Source organism: Sphaerodactylus townsendi, linkage group LG11 (assembly GCF_021028975.2).
Source record: "Sphaerodactylus townsendi isolate TG3544 linkage group LG11, MPM_Stown_v2.3, whole genome shotgun sequence".
Taxonomy (NCBI): domain Eukaryota; kingdom Metazoa; phylum Chordata; class Lepidosauria; order Squamata; family Sphaerodactylidae; genus Sphaerodactylus; species Sphaerodactylus townsendi.
In genome coordinates this window covers 34,062,800-34,078,050 of record NC_059435.1, presented here as the reverse complement: position 1 = coordinate 34,078,050, position 15,251 = coordinate 34,062,800, and the positions used below count along the sequence as shown (strand labels likewise).

At 44.6% G+C, this 15,251-nt stretch overlaps 1 protein-coding gene across 3 annotated transcripts in view; it reads left to right on the top strand.

Annotated features, from left to right (window-relative positions):
- Positions 1-15,251, top strand: part of LRRC3B (leucine rich repeat containing 3B) — a 112,371-nt gene that overhangs the window by 51,681 nt on the left and 45,439 nt on the right. Inside the window, exon 1 of one of the 3 annotated variants that reach the window (XM_048511430.1) lies at positions 3,611-4,773. The exons of 1 other annotated variant lie outside the window; for it this stretch is intronic. The gene's annotated coding sequence lies outside the window, so the exon portion shown is untranslated. Of the gene's footprint in view, positions 1-3,610; positions 4,865-15,251 lie in introns of those variants that run through there. One more of the 3 variants, XM_048511429.1, reaches the window with a different exon arrangement.

The following is a 15,251-nucleotide window of genomic DNA, read 5'->3' as shown; positions in this document are numbered from 1 at the left end:
CATAACAACTGCGTTACTGCAGATCAAATTTGGCCAGAAAATGTGGGGTTTTGTGAAGGTAGGCAGGCAACATAGGGGATAGTGCGCAGGAAGCTGAAAGGGAAAATCAAGAGAGTCAAAAATGTCCAAGGTGCTTGGAGGTTATTTAAAAACACAGTCTTAAAAGCTCAGCTGGAATGTGTTCCGCAGGTTAGGAAAGGCAGCGCCCAGTCCAAAAGAAAGCCACCATGGTTAACAAGGGAGGTTGAGGTAATTATTAGGAAAAAAAGATGTCTTTTAGAAAATGGAAGTCCAACTTAACTGATGAAGAATACCAGAGAGAACACAAATGGTGGCAAAAGAGAAGCAAGTTAGCTGTAAGGGAGGCAAAAAAGGATTATGAGGAACGCATGGCTGCGAACATCAAGACTAGCAACAAACAGTTCTTCAAGTACATCAAAAGCAGGAAGCCAGCTAGGGAGCGGTAGGTCCGTTAGACGATGAAGGAACAAAAGGTGTGCTAAAAGGTGACAGGGAGATTGCAGAGAAGCTGAATGAATTCTTTGCATCTGTCTTCACCCAAGAGGAGGTGAGGAAAATTCCTGCACCTGAACCAAGCTTCTTAGGAGGTGAATCTGAGGAACTAGCGAAGTTAGTGGTAGACAAGGAAGAAGTTCTGGCAGCCATTGATAAACTAAATGCTACCAAATCCCCTGGCCCAGATTGCATTCATCCAAGAGTTCTTAAAGAGCTCAAGCATGAAATTGCTGATGTTCTCACATTAATATGCAACTTATCCCTGAAAATCAGGCTCCATCCCTGAAGACTGGAAGATGGCCAATGTCACACCAATCTTTAAGAAAGGGTCTAGGGGGGACCCGGGAAATTACAGGCCAGTCAGTTTGACATCTGTTCCTGGTAAATTAGTAGAATCTAGCATTAAAGATAAAATTATTAAACATGTAGAAAAGCAAGACCTGCTGATGAAGAGTCAGCATGGCTTTTGTAGAGGCAAGTCCTGTCTTACAAATTTACTAGAGTTCTTTGAGGGTGTAAACAGACATGTGGATAAGGGGGAACCAGTGGACATTGTCTACTTGGATTTCCAAAAGGCTTTTGACAAAGTTCCTCACCAGAGACTGTTGAGAAAACTCAGCAATGAAGGAATAAGAGGGGAAGTCCTCCTATGGATTAAAACTGGTTGAGGAACAGGAAACAAAGGGTGGGTATAAATGGGAAGTTCTCACAATGGAGAGATGTAGGGAGTGGTGTCCCCCAAGGATCCGTTTTGGGACCAGTGCTCTTTAACTTATTCATAAATGACCTGGAAGTAGGGGTGGGTAGTGTGGTGGCCAAGTTTGCAGATGATACCAAATTATGTAGGGTGGTAAGAACCACAAAGGATTGCGAAGAGCTCCAAGCGGACCTTGATAAATTAGGTGAGTGGGCTAAGAAATGGCAAATGCAGTTCAATGTAGCGAAATGTAAAGTGATGCACGTTGGGGCAAAAAATCCAAACTTCACATACACGCTACAGGGGTCAGTGCTATCAGTCACAGACCAGGAAAGGGATTTGCCTTAGTTGATAGTTCCATGGGAATGTCAACTCAATGCATGGCAGCGGTGAAAAAGGCAAACTCTATGCTGGGGATAATTAGGAAAGGAATTGAGAATAAAACTGCAAAGATTGTCATGCCCTTATATAAAGCCGTGGTGCGACCGCGACTTTGAGTACTGTGTTCAGTTCTGGTCGCCTACATCTCAAAAAAGGATATCAGAGATAGAAAAAAAGTGCAGAGAAGGGCAACGAGGATGATTGAAGGATTGGAGCACCTTCCTTATGAGGAGAGGCTGCAGCGTTTGGGACTCTTTAGTTTGGAGAGGAGACGCCTGAGGGGGGATATGATTGAAGTCTATAAAATTATGCATGGGGTAGAAAATGTTGACAGAGAGAAATTTTTCTCTCTTTCTCACAATACTAGAACCAGGGGGCATTCATTGAAAATGCTGGGGGGAAGAATTAGGACTAATAAAGGAAACACTTCTTCACGCAACGCGGTGATTGGTGTTTGGAATATGCTGCCACAGGAGGTGGTGATGGCCACTAACCTGGATAGCTTTAAAAAGGGCTTGGACAGATTTATGGAGGAGAAGTCAATCTATGGCTACCAATCTTGATCCTCCTTGATCTCAGATTGCTAATGCCTTAGCAGACCAGGTGCTCAGGAGCAGCAGCAGCAGAAGGCCATTGCTTTCACATCCTGCATGTGAGCTCCCAAAGGCACCTGGTGGGCCACTGCGAGTAGCAGAATGCTGGACTAGATGGACTCTGGTCTGATCCAGCAGGCTAGTTCTTATGTTCTTATGTTCTTAACATGTTTTTGTTCCTTCAGGTAATGGGACCTGCTCCTGGAGTTGTTCTGGCTTCCATTTTGTGGTGGTAGTTCTCAATGTTATAAATTGAGGATGAGTCATTGTTTGAATTGCCGCTTCAAAATGTAACAGTGAAGTTCTGCTAGAGCACCTGTGCAAAAGAAAAAAAAGGCGGGGACGGTTGTTCTGCATCACGGATGACACTGCATCACCATCAGGAATAATACATTTTCACCAGTAGTGTGTGGAATAATGCAACTGAAGAGACAGGGTGGGGGAACCCCAAAATGGCAGGGGAAAAAGAGGTGCGTGGAATGATTTCACAGAAAATGTTTCCAAGACACAGAGTTTACCCACTGGGAGAATCTGTGGTAAGCTGTGCATGCGGAAAAGGCCAAGCGCTCAGGAAAACAATGGAGGAAAAGTGATGGGAAAATGTTTGGAAAACCAAAGAGAGGGGAATGTGCGCAGAATAAAAACATGAAGACTTTGCATGCAATGATTTATACCACTCATGCAGAAAAGGCCAGATAATGGGCACACTCTTGCAAGTGAGAATTTCTTCCCGGTGGCACCTCCTGGATTGGAGGGAAGGTAGGTGGCAGAGACAGATAGAATCTGGATACACATCATGCAATTGGATTGCATGAGTGCCACTTCCATAAATTCCCTTGTTGCCTAGTTATCCCTCTTTTAAGTTGCCGTGCACTGATACATGAAAAGCACCGGAAAGAAAATGGGGTGCAAATGGAGTGGGGAGGGTGGCTCATCGGGCACGAAATGAACTCTTCCGTTCGCTCGTATGGATGGCAGATTCCTCCTGACAGGTTCTCCCTCAATCTGAGTCCTTCCCTCCCACCGGTGGATTCTAAAACCGAGAGGGAAATCGATCTGCGCATATACTATTCCTGAGGAAGCTGGAGAAGCTCAAAGATGCATCATCGTCAATGAGGCTGCTAGATCAACCGGGGGATTGGGGGGGGGGGCGGTGTATTAGGGCGGTTTGCAGAGGTGTGGCTGCTACTGTTTTCCTTTGGAATTCCGTGTTCCAAAAGGAAAACAGGGCAGCATCGCCTCTTTTGTTTTACAGCCGGAATATTCAGTCGAAAGGCGACCACTGGGGGATTTCCTAAGTGCCAGAAACACACGCCGGTTCGCAAGAGCAACAGGAGCGGGAGTTTGTTGCGCGTCATGACGAACTGCATCAAACCTGGGAAGCAAAAGGGCTGGGCTGGGTGGGATTAATGGTGCAGTCCTAAACAGATCGGCACCTCCCTCCATCCAGTCGATTGAGAAAAGTGTAACTCCGTGTAGGATTGCGTTGGAGAGCGAAGCACAACAAAGGGAGGGAGGAGGGAGGGAGGGAGGAGCGGGAGAAAGAGCACCTAGGCTTCCAAACCTGGGAAGAAAAATCCTTCTAAGGACGCTCGCTCGCTCGCTTTCGCCTGGTATGTTTAGAAATAATGCCCGATCTAGTCTGGGAAAGCGACTCCGAAGCGGGAGACCAAGGCGCAGCAGGGACCGTTTCCTTGGAAGAGGCAAATAGCAAAACGGAAGGTTTGCATGGCAGAGCAGCTCCCTGGATTTGGAAGCCCGGCGCGAGAGAAGAGACGCTAACCTGACCACCTTTCCGGAGGCGCTGGGTGGGGGCGGGGAACCCTGGGGTTCCCGTTCAGGCAGGGCTTGCTGTGCCTGCACTTGGTCTCACCTCTGCCTGCAGCCACTCCCAGCAGGGGAGAGGAGCGCGCCAGACCAGCCGCTCGCAGCCCGCGCCTCTTTGCCCAGCGCGTCTCCTAAGCGGCCACGGCTCCCTCCTGCCCGAAGGCTGCGTGCGCGCCTCGCCAGCCAGCGCGAGGTTTCCTCTCTCCCCACCCCGAGTTCCCCGGGGGTGGGCAGCGCAGGACCGGGGCTGCAACACCGACAAGCCCCTCCCTGCTCTCCGCCGCGGCGGCAGCACCTGTGGAGCACGAGGCGAGCGGGGCCCCGCCGCCTCCCTGGCGCAGAGCGGAGCCCAGGCGTCCCCGGCGTTGCGCGTCTCTTGCCCAGGCGCCGCTTTTCTGGGTGCCACGCCCGGGTTTGCAGGACGCCGCCGCCGCCGCCGCGGATCGGCACAGGGAAGGGCCGGAGCGATCGGGACGTGCCCGCAGGCTGGCAGCGCAACATGAGGCGAAGAGCGAGCCGGGCGGCGGGCAGCGCCGAGGGGCGGCGGGGGATTCTGCTACGCTGAAAGCCCGGGAGGGAAAAGAAGACCAGGGGAGCCTCGAACCCGCGGCGTTGCTACGGAACGGCCCCGACTCTCACCGGGATGGGGAGGAGAGGCGCTTCCTAAATGCCTCGCCGGCGGCTTCCCCGAGCAGGCGTGCAACAAATGGCAGCCAGGGCTGGGAGCCGGGCTGCAGTGGCGGCAGCGGCGACTCCCAGGTGAGGCTTCGAGGCTCCGGGCTGCAAACTGCAGCTCTCCGTGCATGCCTGAGCCTCGCCTTCTCCGCCCGAGTCCCCCCCGCCGCTCTTGGTAAGGCTCTTGGAACTCCTTGTCACGCGTGGGGTGGGGGGCTTGGATGCGGGGGGGGGGGGGGGCCGAGTTAGCGTTGAGCCCCGTGCCAACTTCAGACCTCATCCTGATCTTTCTATTATTCCATCAAGCTCCCTTCCCCCTGGAGAGGATCAGGTCCAATACGTGATAAGGGTGCGGAGTTCCTGTCAAGATAGGACGGTGATGTGCGGGGTTATATATACAAGCTAGTGCAATGTCCTATTCGGACACTGCTATTCGGACACTGGTCGCGACCTTAAAATGTGATGCGGAGGTGAGAGATGCCATGGTGTGGTGTAGAGATTCTCAGGAAGTGGGAGCTGGCAGTGTGTGCCACTGTGTGCGTTTCTTTATGGCCTGGGTAGGGTGGTACCATAACAGTAGCATCTTTTTTAACAAATGAATTTCCACACCCTTTAAAACACTGGGGCGTAGATGTTTTCTAGTGGATAAAATATATTCTCACATAGTCTTTAGAGGTGATCAGAAAATAGCACACCAAATGGAAGGTTCAAACAGGTCCAGTGATTTACTCAGGGCAAAGGGTCAAGTTGTGCAAGGCATTTGACACATCAAATGTATTGGAAAGGTGAATTTAAAAATGCAAACAAAAGGGTATTCTGGGAGGGGGAAAGAAAGGGTTCGCTGAAATACTCACAAGAGAAACGTTGCTTGGTAGGATAAGTTGGGGTGGAACACATTCCGGGACCAGGTTCATGGTGAAGATTCTCTCCATGAGCAGATGTTCACATGCTTAACTCTGGCTTATGACTTTGTTACGAGACTGTCAATAAAAGGTGTGCAGGGAGTTTGTGGTTTGGTAACAAAGTCTAGAATATGTAAACTATATTATAAACTGACTCTCTTGTACTTTTGCCATGCCTAACATAGTATCTGGTTCTGATATGCCAGTCTTAGGTTGTGTTTCATGGTATTTTGTCTTAGAGTGTCAGAACAACTGTAGTCATGATGAGTTCTGCAGCCCTTAGTGTTCCTAATACGCCCTGATGTTATTGAAAAGGTTTGTGTAAATAAGTTTTGCTTCCAGGTTGTCATCTTGGAGTAGTAATGTCACTGAGGTGGTATCTGTTAATGTAAATGAGACATTTGCCTCTAACTGAATTACACCCAAAATTAAATTTGGACCTAGCTTATTGACCTCTCTGAAGTCGATGAGAAACATTGCTTAGACTACCAAGGGGGGGTGGGGTCAGATCCAAACCCAGGGAGGATTTCCATTGTATTTGTATTGCTGATAGGAGGTTCTTGGGCCTCCAGTAATTTTGCATGGAAAACTGATTGCTTCTAGACGCTGAGAAAAATGGTTAGTGAGAAGGTACATGTACCAGGAAAGAGAAGGTAATGGACATAGACTTAATTATGAGAAACAAATAATTTATTTTTGCAGCCCAATTTAATGGGAAACTGGTCTTGGACCAGTTTGTATCTCTTTCGCTTGTCAGTGATCTAGCTCAGTCAGCCTCTTAACACCAGTCTTTTGTAACCACTTTGGAAGCAAGGCCTTGTTTACATGTTCAGTTGTGGAAGGATAACAATCCATTAATTCACTTCAGCTCCCAGTTTGCTTACACATTCGAGGGATGAAGTGAGGTGAAATCATAGTCGGGCACTGTTGACTCTTCGTCCTTTTAACCCAGGGGTAAGTGATCACTTAAGCAACGGCAAGGTCTTGCCTATGCAGATGGGTGGAGTTCGGTGTTCTGTGCAAACACGGAGATGATGTATGAGTAACGTGAGATGATCAGCCAGGCTGTTTTGCTGAAACATCCTGAAATTCTGTGATGATTCCAGGATCCTAGTTCCAAATCAGTACCATCAGAAAGCCCTGGAATGCTCTGAGAACGTCACCAGTGACTTGAAGGGAAACAGACAGCAAGAAATAATTGTAAGACTTTGGTTTCTGAAGGCAGAATTGCAGAAATCCTACTTAGAAATTAAATTTGGTTACATTTCTGTTGTGTGTATGGGAGGGGGGATAACAAACTTTGAGTGAATTGCCTACCTTTGGAGTCACATCGCTGTGCTTTGTCTTTTTGAAAAACGTGAGTTGGCAGCTGTGGGATTAGTTGTGCAGTCAAGGCAAGGAGTATGGAACATCTTGCCATTCATTTCAGAAAAGTAGTATGTTCTTGGGTTTAATTGCCATTTTAAGCCACATTTGGACACATTTGCTAAAGTGAATGCACAAACCAGCTCCCAAATGGTTCAATTTTGAATCCTGTTGTTTTCTCTGGCAGAGTGGAGATCAAAGGGAGTTAAAAATGGGTCACTTGGCTGGATCATGTCTTCAGTTAGTGCAAAAACAGGGTACAAAAACAGAAGGAACAAATTTCTAAAAGTATGAAAGGTTTTTAATGGAAGGACAAGGTAGAAATGTACTAGACAGACAAAGTGCATGTCTAGAAATGTTTGCCTAACCAACTGCATTGATTCTTGATCACTAGAAGACCTTCTTGTTGGGTTTGAAATCTATGCATGGCTCTATAGGAGTAAAATTATTTTTTTTAATGAGAGAGGAGGCCTAAAGAAATAAAGAATAATTGGGACACAGTTTTTAACAAGCAATACAAAACCAACAAGAACAATTTCTGAATGGAAAGCTCCGGCAAGACTTTTTTAAAGTTGTTAATAAAAGCAATTTATCTTAATCTAGTGAAGAAACAGGCTGTTCTCATCCTTCTGAATCTGCTGTTGTGGAAGACGGGAGAGAAAGAGCAAGTAAACATTCAGTACCCGGGATGCCCATGCAGTGCTTATGACTTACCTACAGAAAGATACAGATCGTTTGTGCCCTCTGATAGTGCTTGTTGCATAGAGGTGTACTGGTGGCCAGCAGACCAACAGAGAGGTGTTCGGGGCTTGTAACATATACCTCTTAGAGTTCAAATTTCATGGAAACAGACATGAAAAGTTACAGACAAGTATAGACCACAGGCAAACAGCTTGCCAACAGAGGTGCATTTTTCATAAGAAATGAGAGAACATAAGGAAAGTTCTTCTGGATCAGACTAGTTGTCCATCTGATACAATAGCTTGTTTTTGGCAGTATCCACTCAGGTACCCCAGAAGTTCCTCAGTCAGGACAGGAATCCAAAGCTGTTGCTGTTCCCCCTGGTGCTGAGATAGATGAACATGGAAGTTTGATTTAGATTTAGACGTAATGAGTGAATAATAGCCAAAGAGTCAATGATTTTTAAAGTCACTACCCTGGTATCCATTACTACATCCTGTATCACTGAGTTCTAGAAGTAAAATATACATTGTGTGAAGAAGTACAGTTTTGGGCTTTCATGAATCTACTTATGCCTAATTGGTTTCCTCCCTCCCCTTTGGTATACTAGTATTTTGTAAAAGGAGAAGAAATATGTCTTTATTTTCTCTACACTGTGTGTAATTCTGTAAACCTCATATTTTTTCTCCTCTACATTTAAGAGTCCCAAATTCTTAAGGCAAAAGTAGTCGCCTGTGCAAGTACCAAGTCATTACTCCCCCACAGAGTGTTGTCACATCACATTTCCTAGACATACTGTGTTTACAGGGTGGGTTGCCACTGCCTTCCCCGTCACCTACACTATACCCAGTGGTGGTATCCAAACATTTTAATAACAGGTTTCGATGGTGGTGGGATTCAGACAGTGGCGCCGCCACACACACGCCCCTCCAGTCCCTATTGGGCAGGGAGGTTGCTTTAGTAACCCCTTCTCGGCACTCAGAAAAAATTAGAACCACTTCTAGAGAAGTGGTGAGAACTGGTTGGATCCCACCTCTGACTATATCCCCCAGCAAGCCAGGCACTCATTTTACTGACCTTGGAAGGATAGAAGGCTCAGTTAGCCTTGAGCCAGCTACCTGAACCTAACTTGCATCGGGATCAAACTCTGATTGTGAGCAGAGCTTTGACTGCAATATAGAAGCGTAACACTTTACACCATGTGGCTGCCCAAACTCTTTAACCTTCTCCCAATGGAAAGATGCTCCACTCCATTGATCATATTGTGTCCCTCCCCCCCCCAAAAAAAACCCCTTTCCGGTTCTACCATGTCTTTTTTTTGAGATATTCGGTGGTAATCCCATTCTCCAGGGATTACATTCCCATCAGCCCCTGCCAGCATGGCCAATTGGAAGGGGCTGATGAGAATTGTAGTCCATAACATCTGGAGTGCCAAAGGTTCGCCACCACGGGGATAACTGGTACCCAGAACTCCACATGGCATTCCAAATGAGGTGCCATCACAGATTTATAGAAAGGTATTGTGATATTTGCTGTTACGTTTCCAGTTCCATTTATATATTTAATGCTCATAGACCAACATCAAGAGAAAAGGGTACATTTATAAACAACATAATTTCTATAATTCATGAGTACACAATTCAACAAAGAATTTACATTTATAGTTTCATAAAGCATACATAAAATTAAAAGTATAGTTATAATTTTCTGTTTTATTTTCAGCCCCTTACTTAATAATCTCCATTATGGAATTGACCTTTATTACAACTGTCATACAAAGCAATCCTAAACAGATCTACTGAGCATCCTGTTCAAGGCTGTTCAGTGGGGCGTACTCCCAGAAAAATGTTGTAACGATTGGGATTAGTTGTTACTTTTCCTAAGTTAGGTACTATAGTTTTAGACCCCTTCCATGATTATGTAAAGGTTTTGTAGTGAGATGTTCTCACGGGTGAAGGAGAAATGCAAATTATACTTTAAAAGTGACTCTGTTTATGTCCTGTCAGACATCAGTTGCTCAACTGGCATTATACCTTTGCTAATTTCAGCATGCGGCAATGAGGCTATGGGTTCTTTTCTTAGTCTAGTTAAGTGTACCTTCTTTAGATAAGTTACAGGACACAGGCCATCAATGAGGTCCATATTACAAAGTTTTGACATGTAAAGTTTGTCTTTGAAAAGCACAGAGTTCTGTGCATTGTTTTTTTTAAATCCTGTTTTGCTGAATTATTGGCCAGTTATGCACAAGGTATCTGGTGCCCAATGGAGGCAAATGTCAGTCGCAGCAAGATTTCGTGTGCAGATGTATTTCCTTGAGCCCTGCTTGAATTTTCCATTCTCTCCATGGTAAGCGACACTGCTTCTAGCATGCCTTTTAATTTGCTTCGCAGCCAGAATGGGCAGATTTGCCGGTGAGCACAGCTTTACCCCTAACATCTTCATCCTTCATCCACAGCCAGCCTACCTAGCTCCACCCTTTCCACTCCCTCACACTGCCGTCCACTCCTTCCCCTTGCCCCCTTCCATGTTGCTAGCTCCTTCCTGCTTCTCTAAATGCTAATATTTAGCTAGCGATATCTCGATATAATAACAACAGAGAATTAGCTTTTGCAAGGAACAGTATAAGCAGGATCTCTTTTTGATTCTACCACATCTCCCCCAACCTATTTCTGCCCTCCTGATGATTGAAGGGCAATTTAAAACTTTATTTCAAACAAGCCTATTTTAAAACAAGCCTCTGTCTTCTCCTGCAGCAGCAGCAGGGGGAGAGAGAGAGAGAGATAAAGTGTGTGTGTGTTTGTGGAGGGAAAGGGAAGGGAGGGGGATCTAGCACATGGTGCCCTTCTTCAACAGTGTGTGTTCTAGGGAATTGCTTTGCCTCTTTCATTGGGGAGGAAATCATTTTTGGGATGGACTAGAATATTGATATAACTGCAATCACAGATATATCAATATAACTGCAATTTAAAAGGCTTTAACAAAGCCCTTTATCTTGCAGCAATGGGTGTGATGATACCTGTGCCTTTAAGAAGGAGATGATGGGTGTGGTTAAAGGAACAGGAAAAAGCAGAGGCCCATTGAGACTTCAGCAGGCAGCTATGGGGCAGGCAGAGAATGGGTCCTCGCTTGTAAACAGAGAATCACGAAGAGACTGCACCACAGCCCCACTGCACAACTAAGAGTTCTGAGGTAAGCTTTCCATATATAATGGGCCACTATGGGCCATTTTGCCAAAGGGAAGTCCATATGGGTAAATAAACAGTATATTTTAGATTACGCTATCCTTGCTACAGTATAATGGTATAGTAATCCTGTTCTATGCACAGCAGCATTAACGACCTGTTTTGGGAGGAAACCCCTGACTCCAGGCAGCCCATTCCCTGGAATGTGGTCAGAGTAAACAGATCCATTTGTTCCACAGGAGAGATCTTTGTGCACAACAGCATGTGTGCATAGCATTTTGTGCACAAGGATTCATATATTTAGGGGCATGAATTCAGAGACGCTACACCCAGTGTAAGATGTAAATGGAAGGCATTTTCCATGATAGGAAATCTGAGTGAATTGTGGCTGTTTCTGCACATGTCTGCAGATAAACAAAATATATATTGCACCTTAGAAGAAAGATGGGATAAAAATGTGACCGACAGAAAGAAGAACCAAGCAGAAATTCCTCTCGTTCCAGCAATGCAGTCCTATTCTTGAATGTTCTAATTTCACTCTGGTTCCTAAGAAATCTCTCTTAAGTACTCTTCCTGTTACTGTTTTAGTTTTCCCTTATTTGTAAGTATATTTATGGCTGTGGAAAAAAAATTCCATTTCAGGCAGCAATCTCCTGATACTATCTTTTATTGTAGCCTTTGCTTTGGAGGACTGCTAAGCCCAAAGCTTGTTACCATGTTTAACAATGACTAAGGGAATAGCTGTTAATGCTCAATGATTTGTTCTTCCATAACCCCATCTTTTTCTCGCCAGACTTTCCTCCACTTTCTACCCTTGTCTGCCCCCTTTCCCCCACTTTTCTCCACTTCCTCCCTGTTTTCCACTGTCTCCTTCTTCTGCAAGACATTTCTCCACTGCCTTCTCACCTCTATTTCCCCATTTCTCCCCCATTTTCCCCAGATTTTTAAAACTTTCTTCCACCCACTATTTTGCATCCTTGCCCAGTCTTTTCATTACTTTGCTCCCTCCTTACTTCTAGTTTCTCTTTCTGTTGCTGCTTTCACGTAACAGTCTGGCCTGTCCAAATTGCTTAGGCCCAGTTTACAGTACTTGGTTCTTTTGCATCCTCACAGTTCTGACAGGATTCCGAGATCTCATGGGGAGGGGGTGGGGGGGGGTTCTAATTCTGTCTCACTTTTTCTCACTTTTTGGATTTTTCTTCAAACCAGGGGATTTTGCTAGGTCTGTATGGAATTCACCATCTGTACATGGCCTAATTTTTAAGAGTTTTTGATCCACATTTTTGAGCTATTTTCAGAATTAAATATTTTGACAAAAGAATTAGGGGCATAAGGAAAATATAGGCAATCCTGGCTGGGTAAAGAGCAAACAAGAATACAGTGTGGTAGGTTAGAATTGTAGTCATTCTTTTATGTGGTGTTAGGTTTAGGAAAAACTAGTGTTTTGGTGTCTACTTCAGCCAGGTGATGATGGGACATTAGAAAGCATCATAGTGTTTTAAATTGATTTGACTCCTATGTCCTCTGGTTAGATGGCAGGGAGGCCTGTTCAACATTTGTGCCAGGATGTATCTTTTGGATCTGTTGTTAATTACAAGGATCAGCTATGGAGACATGAAATAGTGTGCTTTTGTACCTGCAACTGCCTGTTTTCATTCACTGGGAATTTCATTTCCCGAGGTTGTCTTCGTAGCCAAGTTGGGCCCCATCTCTTCTCTGTTTAGAAATACAAGGCAATGTTTGCAAAATTAATTTCTGTTGCAGTTCTTTTCCAACAGATGGCCTATCCTTCACTCCTGCTGTGGCAGAGCAATGGAACGTTCTTCTGCTGTGGAGCAAGACATGTTCTGGTTTACATTTCCTGGTGGTTAGCTTTGTTCACCTGGCATTTTAGAGCATGCCGACAGGCATATTTTATTGAATGTTTGTTTTTCGTGATGTGATGTGATGGTCAGAGACATTTGAGGAGATATAATTTTGAAGATTTCAACAACCTGGTCCTCTAACCCAGAGGATCTTTGGGGGACTGGAAGTGGAGGGAATGCTTCATTCTCCAGCCCTGGCTTGCTTTGTATTATGTTTTATGAGAACCCTAAACAAGATTTGAATTACCAAATGAAATATAATCAACCAGCCGTGAACCATGGATTGTTAGATTTCTAACATACTTTCTCTGTATGTGATTCCTGGCATATAGCAAAAACAGGAAGTTTATTGAGGGCAACAAGTTTATTGAGGGCAACATTTAGGAAATGTACTACTTATCCCACAGTCGATTGTGTAACTTTGCTTCCCAGTGGGGTTTCCCCACATTTTTTTGTTTATACAAGTTACCCTCCTGTGGAGTGTCCCTAGTTGAGCAGATCTGCCATTTTGCCCTTCTGTCCGCCTCCTTTTATCTGTTTCCCTGCAACCTCCATTTGGGGAGGTGGTCTGCCACCTTTCTGTTGTCATCATCATCATATTTGGTCTAGCATTATTTTGCTAGACCAGACTTGGATTCATTCACTGCTCCAGCAATATTCCTTTAGCATTAACATTTAAAAAAGAGAAGCCCTTCTGATCCTCCTGAAATGGTGGTCCAAAGAGTGGGAGGAACTTCTGTGCTGTGGGCAGGAGAAGGTGGGCAAGAAAACATGAGGAAAACTAAATGCATGGTGTTTTCCCTTGCTTTTGCTGCAAAGGGAGAGGAAAAATGGCATTTAAAAGAGCTTTCAGAAATCATGGGAATTCTCTTATCTGACAGCGAGGTGAGTGCTAAAGAAGGGAAAATGTGTGCATAACCAAGAATCAAACTTGAAGGGAATGCCCATTCAAAGCAAAAGAGACCACATGTGCATAAATGGCTGTTTAATTTGGTCGGTCAATGCTTATTTCACACAGGCCTGATTTTAATGTCTGCATCTAAAAATGTAGTGTATGCAGGTGGCCATTGTGTATTGGCTATTGTGTGAATTAATTCAATTTATGGACACTTTGGGTGGAGAAAATGTTCTAAGACTTGCAGAGGTACTTCAGGTCAGGACAGAAAGGCTAACAAAACATTGCCTTCTGCTTTAAAATAAGAACTAAATTATGCTTGTTTCTAAGCCTTTAAAAGGTTGTATATTTTAGATTATCTGGTAGATATCAATTGGCCTTTAAAGATGTCTAGATTCTCAACATTCATCATGTACAATTTCACTAACCATTGGTAGGCTAGTATTAGTAGCTTCACAAGAGAGATGAGCACAGGGTGGTGGAAAGGAAACTGAGATCAGCGGTGACAAAGGGAGGGGGAACTGCGCTCGGCCCATGAACTGCCCGGGTGCACCCTCCCCGCCCCTGCCTCCCCATGTGACTGCAATGGTGCCGCCTGGAACAAGCCACCCCAGATGTCCCCATTGCAGTTACGCGCCTGGAGATCAGTCCTTGTAAGAACCTAAATTCTGAAACTGGAATTTCTACTCCTGCTGATAAACCACTATAAAGCAGGTTAGTAATTCACTGATTCTGTGTAAATTGTATGTATATTTCCTAGAACAATAGCCCCCATTAAAATGTCCATCGAAATTTATTACCTCGCCTTGAGATTTGAAAATCTTGTTTGGAAACACAAGCAAAGAATATAACCTTACCTCATTTGTGATAGGCTTGTTAGAGGTACAATTTTGCTTTCTATTTTCTCCCCGTTTGTTGAACAGTCTCTGACTGTTTAAAATAAAATTTGACATTTTTGCAGCATACTGCAATTCCAGTAATGAAAAGCAGGAAACTACTTCTTTCAAGACTGTAGAAATTTTTTGGTTACACATTTCCATGAACTGATAAGCTTGTTAATTTAGTTCACTGACAGTTTCATCCTAAGCTCAGCTACACCTCCTAAACCCATTGATTTCAGTGGACTTAAAAGTGTGCCCCGGTGCTTAGGACTGCACTGTAACACCTTAAACATTGAGACAATAATATAAACATGCAAATACAATTGTTCTATTCTTCCTGAGTTCAAATTTTGCCTTGCTGGGCCTCATGAGTCTCCTGTCTTGTTTGTCTTCTGAGTCTGTCTGTAAGCCCAGCAAGAGTTGTTTCCAGAATCATGATTTTTTTTATTGCTGTCCAAGTCTGCTCCTAAGTTTTGGCGTGCTATCAAACTGCTCTTTTCCCTAGAGCTCTATTTATCTCTTTCCACTTCCTCATTATATTCTCATCAGCTATGCCTTACCTGCTAATTGGTCTCTAGGTGCAACCACATCTAACAGAAGAGTTCCAAAGAGGATTGGGATAGGGATGTAGGAGAATCTGTTCTCAATATATGTTCTCCTGGATAACCTATCACTCCAGGCAGAAGAGGCTAGAGATACATTGGCACCAATATTTGATTTTCTTAAAGGTACCAAGGGCTTTTAAATAAGATGATTAAGAGCATACTGATAACTCCATAGAATTGTGATGG